Consider the following 10,394-nt stretch of genomic DNA (forward strand, 5'->3'; position numbering starts at 1 on the left):
TTTAACATTATTTGAAACCAACAGAACACCTGCAATATTATCAAGGGTCCTCAATTTATGGCCCATAGTCCCAATCTGGCTCACAGCCCCATGTTATCCAGCCTGCAGGGCTTCCATAGGTCCAAAAATTTAGTGGAGGGAGAGCAGTGGCACTACTTCCACGCCACCACATTTCTAGACCTACGGGGAGCCTTAGTAGCCAGGCACTGGATTGGATGGCTGATCCCAAAGCATAAGGCTGGGCAGGCCCTGCATTGGGCCCCAGGACCCAATAATCGACATGCAAGAGAGTACGAAAGGGTGGCCCCAGGCTGAATCTTGGCAGGAGGAAGGTTGGGAGGGGGCGATGCCTGGCCCCAGGGCCCAATCCAGGTGGGAGGGGGCAGTGCTGGACCCACAAGACCCAATCCTGAGATGCAGAAGCAGGAAGGGGCAATGCCAGGCCCCTGGGCACCAATCCTAGCAGGAAAGGGTCATGCTGGGCCCCAGAGCCTGATTGCAGCACAAAGGACCACAAACTGGCCCTGAGCCACTCATCTGGACCATGGGGACAAAAAACCCCCAAAAAACCAACAAAGAACACCACTAAACTATCTGTGCCAAAAATTTAGAATTTTTTTTTATAACACTGCTACATTCAACAGCCTAAAGAGTGATGGATCCAAATGGTAATATATTCCATTTTTAAAGCTAAATTAACATTTTCCTTTTATGCCCAGAATATCTAATAAGTTTCTTCCTTACAAAATAGAATACAGCCTGAATTTTTCAGAGTTAAAGTATGCAGAGGTGGCAAATAAAACCAGTTGCATCAGCCTCCTCAAGCATTCACCAAGATTTAGATCCTGTTCTTACAGTAGTGTTTCTGACTTACGCCCTTTTTATTTTCACTCCAATACCTCTTAAATAAGGGGCTTTAAAAAGTCTCACAGATTCCGTTCCACAGTCAATTTCAAGAAGCTTCTCAGTATCTTTCTGACAACATCACCCCAGTTTCCCATACAGGTATTAAGCTTATGTCCAGAATAGAACTGCCTGCCCTTTCTTCATTCCTGTTGAATGCACCACCTTTCTCCAGGTACCCATACCCAGCTCTTTTCTAGAGCCACATCTAAGCCAAGTTTTAGAGGTCTTACTAAGAGAGAAGCAGAACCATCTGCAAACTGACCTACTATGATTCACTTCCTTGACTACCAATACCTCCCCTATTCTCCCTTCCCTTGCATCCAGCTTGTTCTCCTGTAAATCCATAGTTGCAGAAAATATCCATTTCTCTGCTTACTTTGACCACATTGTTCTCCTCCTTTAAATCAAAAGCTCCTGCCTACCTAGGCCACTTTTTTATCTTAATGCAGCATTTCCTATATCCTGTAATTTAATCAACAGTGTTGTTCACTTGGCCCACAACAACTTTCTGTACATAGCTTGGAAGAAAGCAGGGTTAACCCCAGTGAAGTCCTCTGAAAAGCCACTACCTTCTATTTCAGCACAATTTCAGTGATGGCTATGGGAAATATATCAGTTGGTCATAGCTATATTAACCATGACCAGACACTTTTTATATCACCAGTGAAAAGAAAACCAACCAACCCAAAACCATCTAGCCTCTGCACCTTTCCAACTTGCTTCACCCACCTGTTGTTTCCTTTCGTCAACCGTAGACATGGGACTTACGACTTTTTTTTAAGAGTCTTTTAGTTTTACAAAAAATTCCAAAAATGTTGGTTTTGTTAAACTATGTGTCGATTGCATAGCGAGTGATTTTGAACAACAGGCCTCTTGGTCAGGTGTTCGTGGACCCCTACCGAACTGGAGACATGACCAAAAAAAAGTGTGTGTGAACATCAGACCTGTACTTGGCTAATTAACTAGCCTGGTGATTAAATGAAACAACTGAAAAGCCCTAAAGCACATTATGGTGCTACAAATGGCAAAGTTTAGCAAAACCAACATTTTGATTGTTTAATAGAATAAAATTCTTGCTTCTTTAATGCATTGTATTTGTCTGAAAAATGACTGCATTGCAAAGCAAAGTAAGACTTGCAACCGTTCTCTCTCGTTATTAAAGCAGACTTTCATAACAAATTTCCTAGTCAACCTGCCAATGCAAAATACTTGACAACAGCAAGCAGTGCCCCACTACTGAACTCGAGATGACTCAGTGGAAACTGGCATTTGAAAAACTTGTTGTCACCCTATGTTCAACTGAACAGGAACAAATTTCTCACCTTTACTAAAGTGAATTAAAGGGACTGCACCTCTCAGGCTCAACATGTTATGTAATAGCACTTTAAAAAAAAAAATCTAAATTTGAATGAGTTATTATTCAACAATTATGTCAAAAGAAAGAAGTGTTTAGAAAAAGTATGCCCTTGAAGTTTTGGAAATCTAAATAGCATTGGATTAGCAAATGCTAATGGCATGGAACAGAAAAGGTGAAAAGAACCATTATATGTTCCTACCCAAGCTAATGTTTGCAAAGTGGAACGAACAAAACACAAAGGAAAGCAAATCAAATGCAGTTAGCCATGCAACTGTTCCAATATTGCTATTATCATAATATCATTTTGTTTATATTATACCCTCAATACAAGGGTATCTTTAGCCAAAAAACAAAATGAAGAAAATGCTTCTAAGTGTAGTCCAAATTTCTGATTTTATGATATACCATGCACGACTGAGTAAATTCAGCCCTTGCTACTAGCCCAATCTGTCCACAGTATCAAAGAGACCTAGTTTTTCCTAAAGTATTCACCCCTATCAGGGAATCAATCCAGACCAGGGTTGCAGAATGGTAAGCATTACTTGAATGCCCAGACACAAAATCACTTGGTAGGTTTGGAAGACCTTTGAAGGCAATAGGCTACCCCTTGGGATCCAACCACCACCAGCAGGCACCAATCTCTCCCGCCACCATGGGCCACCACTTTGCTCCAAAGCACCCAAGCCATCTATCTGCTGCCACCTGAACCACATGCTGCTGACTCTCAACCCCAGCAACAATGGGGAAGGCCAAATTAGGCAGCAATGATAAAAGGGCAGGGGGAGGAGGAGGGAAATGGGGAGGGGAAAAAAGCAGGAAGAGATGCAAAAAGAGGAACTGCAGAGGGAATCAGTGGCATGCCACAGGGTAAAGAGGCACGTGCCAGACTGAACTTCATCCTGCTGATCCTCTGTGATACCATGGGCTGGACCCAATTATTTCCTGGACCAAATCTGGCCCACAGACTGCAGGTTACCAACCCCTGCACAACAGTATAGCTAAGGTAAGTAAATTAGTATTACCATACAGCAAGGTACTCCTCCCTTACATCCATACCAGCATTGCCCTACGCAGTTGACATACTAAGTGCTTTTTTTATATATTTTGAAAGTCACTAAGAAGGGCTCAGGGGCTAGCAGACAACACAACTGTAACTAACTGTCAGAGCAGGGAAATGCACAGTGATTTTTGTCAAGGCTGGCAGTAAATATAGAGACTCAAAAAAATGTAACTCCTATTTTTGGATTCTCTGCCCATTTCCTGATGAACCCTCAGGAAGAGGCTCGATCTTCCCTTTTCTTATCTTTTCACAGGACATAACAAAAAATTTGAAATAGCCAAATCCAAGAAGGTGCAAGCAAATCTAACAGAACTTAAACTGAAAATGTTTGCAAAACTACTCAAATGCTTGGTGCACAAATTATACTAATCTAGAATCCCATCACACACTTGATGTACAAGTTCACTGTGAAGCATTATGTGCTTTCTATCTTTTCTCATTACATAAACTGGTATCAAGCAGGGAAGGGGGACAAATCAAAAATAAGTTTTTGCTGCTAGTTTTTCACTTAATATTGTCATGCCCAAACATCTGAGGATCATGTCAGATCGAATGAAAGTCATAAGAATGTCGTAAAAATCATGGTAAATTTGGCTTAGTCGCTGTGCATGTGTGCAGGCCTGGGGATACTTCATGCTTCATTTTTTTTTATCATCATCATTTGAGCAAAAATTTGGGTTCTCATAACATTACAACACTGCAGAACAATGATGATTCACACCCCAAACATATAAACATCAGCCCCTAAACCAAATCACCAGGCACACAAAATCTAGGTTTGATTTTCAGGCTTACCCCTCCACCAGTAAGCAACACAAACTAACTCCGGGCATAAAAATCTGGAAAACAAAACATTAGCGTTTGGGGCTGTCACCTTTGCTCTATTGATTTGACCCAGTATGTCAACATTATTGTTTACTAGAAACTTGCTGTTCAAAGTTCCTGAAATCATTTTTCTTTTCTCATGTAAGTTTGGACACCCTACATTGTTATCCAATTTCCTGGATCCTCTGTAAAAGGAAATCTATTTAAGGCCTTTAGATATCCATGAACACTGTGTCTTCCTTTTCTTCCCCATTCTATTACTCAACATTGACAAAGTATCAAGAATAAAGAGGCATGTGACACTAATGAGCCACTAGTGCCACAGCATAAAGAACCTATAACAATTTAATTACTTTCCATGTTATGCAGGCTGCCCAATGACACTCATCTTTGCCATAAAAACAAGCATATACTTCCCTGACAGGAGCATCTCACACTACAGAAGTAGAGGTGCAGGAAGCAAAGCGCTGGTGTACAGACGGCAAGAGAATGGAATCCCAACACAAATCAAAACTGCTCTCCATCCACATGCAGATTCTGCATCCAAAGTTTAGGATTTAGAATATCACAGTATACTACCAAATTCAACTTAACTAGACAACAAAATTAAAATGGTTTGGGCAGCGGGGCAAGTGGAGACCGCTCTATAATGCAACAATAGCAACAGTGTTTCAATACGAGGAGCAGGAGGGAAGGTGGAAAAAAAAAAAAAAAGCCCAAAAACCACAACGTTACCATAATGAAATTGTCACCACTATGCAAAGGCTTCATAGAAGTGTGTCTGAAGGCAGATTAAGTGGGAGGTGCTTCAATTTTTGCGACCTAGATTAAAAGGGCTAGGGAGTCTGTTCCATGACATTCCAAGGACCTTCCAGGCATACTTCCAGGCATAAGAGAGTTATCTAATATTTCCACTTAATAGTCCTCGTTATTAGCTTCTTGAGAGACATTTCCTTCATTTATCTTTCAGAATATGCTACATGAAACATGCTCCTGAAGGCACAAAATCCATACTTTTTGGGCACATCCACACATTCATTAGTGCACTGTAATTACAGCATATTAAAGTTTAGTACCTGTAATAACAGGTACCAATCTTAATGTGCTGTAATTGGCACTACCACGCAGTAGCGCCAGTGCATGCTTTTTTCTGACACTAATGCACAGTAGACTAATTCTACTGCACATAAGCATGTTTCTTGCCTACCGCACTAATGCACAGTCTACTGTCTTATGCAGATGCGCCATTTAAAGAAAAAATATACTCCATCAATATATTTTATCTTTTCTGAGACTCTAATAGAAGTGGTCACATGAACAGTTAAGATTGGAGATTTCAAGAGTGTTACATAAAATACTGCATCTCATATAGAGGAGAAAAAAAAAGGAGACTCATGCACTTCTATAAGAGAATATGACATCCTAGAACTGAAATTACAGAGTAGTGAAAGCAAGGTGTTTTAGTTCCCATCTATTTCATATGTTCAACTTTTATGATACTGAGCTAAAAATTCAAAGTGAAACACATTTTAATTTAATTCCTGGTGTCAACCCAAAATCCGGGTTAAATCAGGGGATGAATCAGAAGAGAGAGAGGGCAAGCCAGGGGCCCGAGTAGCATGTCAAGATTAGCTGCTTTATTTGCCTACTCAAGAGAAAAATAAATGATAAAGGAACAAATTATTCCTAAAGTTAAATTTATATTTTCTGTCATATTAGTAAAGAAAGCATTCCTAAAATGGATATTTTTAGAAAGAAGAGTATCTGTAATGATTACCATCATTTGCTAATGACTGCTCAAAAACTGCAAAACAGAAAATATTTACTATACATAACTACCATATTTAGTTTTTACGAAGTTAAGTGTTAGCAAACAAGGAGGGTAAGTTCTGACACAGTGACTTACAAGTATCATAACACGAGACGTTGTCCTATGTTATACTACAAAAAATCTATATTCCTCTCCACAATACAGTTAATACCACATCTCTTAATTCAGTAAATGAGAGAAAGACTGTTTCAGGCTTCAATATATATTTATCAGTATAACAAATTTTGGTGCAGGTGCAAGAGAAAACAGCATACATATTTGAAGGCAAAATCTGACCAGCTGTATTTAACAGAGTTGTTTTACATCCCCAACAGAATTACTACGATTTGTACAAAGAAACTGTTTTATGTACATGCTTCTAAAAGCAGGAAGTCCTTATTTTACACTGAGAGCAATGTATTAATGACAGTAGCAAACTAATAACTAATTTTAACAGGTTGCAAGTAGTTTAATTTCCATATTTTAAAAAATTGCTGTGAAATTAATGTCAACAACTCAAAATGAATCATCCTTTTAACTGCGAATAATGAGGTTTTCATATATAGAATTTCTAGTTTCATTTTAAAGAGGTCTAATTCAAAAACATGGACTTGATTGCCTATACTCTGGGGGGCAAATCTTGATTATATTACTCATTACCTATCTCACATTCCTATTGAGATCAGCATGTTAGACTTAATGGGGTTGTGCAAGTATCAAACAAAAGCAAGAAATTCAATATTAGGCTTTTTTTACTTTGACTGTTTACACATTAATTTTACTTAAGGCCCAGGTATTTTTGTGTATACATGTTTGTGTGCAGTTGGCATGACTTGCACAACTCAGAAATAAAATTATATTCATATAAAATGCTACTTTGTCAAACTACTGTTGACCATGTTCCAACAAAAAGCAAACATTAAAAGTAGCTGAAATCAGCATTTTGCTGTTTACATATTACAGATGCAGATCCTGTTTTACAGTTACTACTTTTATCAACTTACTTGAGCTACTGAAGTGGTGAATTACATATAGACTATGTTGTAAACTGAATGTAAGTGGATGATGTATTGGTTTAAAAAGACAGAAAAGATGCCACTCAAAAGTGGTTCGTTTTAACCTTTAAAACACTTTGGTACTGTAAGGCAATCTATCCTTTTACAAATCAGAAGGAATTTAAATCATCTTCCAATGCCATATCATTAGGAAAGTCTGTAGGATAATTCTGGACAAAATTAAAGTTTACCATAAAAAGAAACCACTTAAATTCAAGTGAGCACCCTTATAACAACATAATCTAGAGCAGAGGCAGTCTGTACAGCAGCATACCCGGGAAGGTGACAAATCTCTACACAGTGCTCAACAAACCCCACATTAAAGCATATGTTAATTTTTTCCCCCTTGATTAAGCTGTAGTCCAATAAAGACTCCATTATTTAGTTAGAACCAGCTACTAACAAGCACATCTCAACTGGAAAACTGTTTAAGGAGTTATCTATTTTCAAACACAAACATTCCTGCCTGTAGATGGCCTGTTAACATTGTGTATCTATCGTCTCCTATTTCTACTTTGTTGTTTAAAGAACTTCCCTCTTCCCACATACCTTCTGTCTCCAGGGACATATCACACAGTGACACTAAACCTTGGCCGTAAACAACCCTACTTTTGATATCCTTCTTTAAAAGGATTCCCCACAGTAGTGCCTTGGTAGTGTAGGGACGACCAATTATAATAATCAAGTTAACGGCTGGTTTTAAAAAACCTTTCGGTTCTATGGTGTTTTATGCCTCAGAAATGCAACTTTTAGGTGTTCTGACGTCCTCTACTACATTAGCTGAAGATTTAAATTCCTTTTATTTAAAAAAGAAAAAAGACTTAAATCACGTGCAAAGTGTGCCACCAAACAATTATGACCTTCTGGCATGCAGTCTCCCAGTGCAATGCCCCAATTCTGAAGGATCCTCAGCATTGGAAGTAATTCCCCCTGCTCATCCAAATAAGCCTGAATTTGGTGGTCCTTATACTGCTGTCACAGATCAATAACTATTCAACAGCTTTTGCCTGGCTAGGAGGAGTAGGCAACTGTACTGAGAAACAGTTGGGAAAGTCCTTTGATGCATTCAGTATACATGACCCCAAATTTTTGTAATTATGAATAATTTATAAAGAGACCTTTATACAACAAATGTGTGTTTACATACAGGATTAGGACCTAGGTTTCTGGAAAGAAAGCCAATTTAACTGAACTGTCCTAAATGAAACTAGACACGCAGACCAAAAATAACCAACCAAAAAAACAAAACAAAACATTTTTTGGTCTGCATATGAATTCCATGAATTTAGAAAGGGGAGAGAGAGAGAAGAAAGACTTATACAACTTACAAAACCCCATTCCTTTCTTTAGAGATTTTCATTAAGCCTATGAAGGGAATGGATTAATGTAAATTACATATTATTATGAAAAAAGAATGTGCACAAAGTTCCTGCGTGCAGTCTAATTGAAAAACGCTAGGAAACTACTATTTCCTAAGTCTTCTTTAAAAAAAAAGGAACCAGAGTACAGTCATTTCATACTGAAAACTTCATAACAGTTTCCCTAAGAATAAATATGCATAAGAGATGCAATGAGGCTGTAACCTCACGCTTCTTGGATACAACAGACTAGCAGTCTGTTTCGGAAGCTGACATTCTTCATTTATCTTCAGGCTAGGGATGGGGTAGGATAATAGTGTGAAAATCTCTCCATTGTCCCAGCAATGACCTCAGACCAAACCAGATGAGTCCAGACACTTCAAAAATGGAAAATGAGTCGGCTTCCATGCACACACACCCCTGGGCTACACTAGGAATGTAAGCCAACCAAAGTGTAATGAATGATAGATAGCACTTAAGGGGAAGCAGAACCCTTTGTCACTACTGTAAGGTCCCCAGTATAATCACCAAAACCTATCACTTGAAAATTTATGAGGGAGAACCACAAGACACTGTAGACTTGAAGGACGCTGACAGGCTGCTCCAGTAAGACCGCAAATAACCCTGGGAATTTTGCCAGGACCCATCTTCCTCTTGGGGCAACACCAGCAGCAAACTTCCTCACAAATTCCCATCTTACAGCCTAGGGACAGTAAGGAGGGAGCAGGCGAGGGGCAGCGAACGCTTCCAAGACTACAAGTAAGAGTCACTCCATCTTATCTACTGCTAAGAGATACGGGAAATGACAGCAGGAACAGCGTTCATCTTCCCAGGAAGGTTTCCAGTTAGCATTCATACGTACTGCTCATGTCTAGACTAAGACAAATAGGGCATGTTTAAAAATCTGGTAGCAAACATGTTGTGAGGCTCACGTTAGACAAGCTTAACACTTTTTAAACATGTATTGGCGAGTCCTGGTCAGGATGTGCTCCACCACAGGGCAAACAAGTGATAAGGTTCAGTGGAAAATCTGAACTCCATTCCCAACTCTGTCACCGAGTCTCTGTATCAACTGGGGAAAAGTTACTTGATAAGTTTTTATGCCTCAGTTTCCCCATAAAAAAAAAAGAGAGATGGACCTACTCTTCCCCTGTCTTCATGCAATTTCTGACCCTCACGGAAAAGATACTAATGCACAGCACAGAACTGTGCCTGTGTGGAAAATTAAGGGGGAAAAAATCCTCATATGTGGATGGGATGAATTGTTCCTTCCTTTAAATCCCAAACCACATAAATGTGAGCCAAAACCTTATTTTGGGAGAAGGAGGCAGGAGGATGTTCAGCTGAGCATGAAAGAGAAAAGGATTTAAAACAAAGAAGTTATATATCTCGTCATCTATATCTCTACCTAGACGCGCACAAGGAAAAAAAAAAAGACACACAGGCGACCGGTCTCCCTGATCCCATCCGCCCCACCCGATGCCACTTCCATGGATTCACAGATGTTCGGATGGGAAAGGACCTCAGCCGGTCACCGAGTCCAAGCCCCTGCCCCGGGCAGCAAAGAGCGCCAGCCACCCTCCGCTAGAAACACCCTGCAAGCGTGGTATTCATCTCCCCCGCCAGACACTTTTAAAAAAAAAAGGTGGCACGTTACCGGGAAATGGGATGCTGCAGAGAGAAAGTCATCTAGCTTTCAAATCCCCTCTTTAAAAAAGTTGGACCTTTTTCACGCGTGATATGAGACAGACCTCGATACACACCGAGGCCTCCCAACAAACGAAGCGTGAATTTTTACAAATAAAATATCTAGAAAGTTACATCTACAGAAACCCTCCATCCCAGGCTTCCCGTCGCACCGCTTCAAGCCCCTGAAGAAACCCGCGCACCTCTCCCCGCTCCCGCCCTCCACACGCGCGGAGGGGACGAGGACCCGCTTGCCGCCCGTGCCACGACGGTGGGTGCGCGGGAGGGAGGCCGCGCCGGGCCCGTGTCCGTGTCCGTGTCCGTGTGGGCGCCGAGC

General features: G+C 40.3%; 1 protein-coding gene across 5 annotated transcripts in view; it reads right to left on the reverse strand.

Annotated features, from left to right (window-relative positions):
* Window positions 1-10,380, reverse strand: part of FNDC3B (fibronectin type III domain containing 3B) — a 354,529-nt gene extending 344,149 nt beyond the window's left edge. For 2 of the 5 annotated variants that reach the window (XM_025201761.1, XM_025201760.1), the window contains exon 1: window positions 10,261-10,380. The gene's annotated coding sequence lies outside the window, so the exon portion shown is untranslated. The remainder of the gene's footprint in view (window positions 1-10,260) is intronic. The other 3 variants (XM_025201762.1, XM_025201763.1, XM_025201764.1) reach the window with 2 other exon arrangements.
* Between the last annotated feature and the right edge of the window lie 14 nt (window positions 10,381-10,394).

Source organism: Alligator sinensis, unplaced genomic scaffold (assembly GCF_000455745.1).
Source record: "Alligator sinensis unplaced genomic scaffold, ASM45574v1 scaffold379_1, whole genome shotgun sequence".
In the NCBI taxonomy this organism is placed as follows: domain Eukaryota; kingdom Metazoa; phylum Chordata; order Crocodylia; family Alligatoridae; genus Alligator; species Alligator sinensis.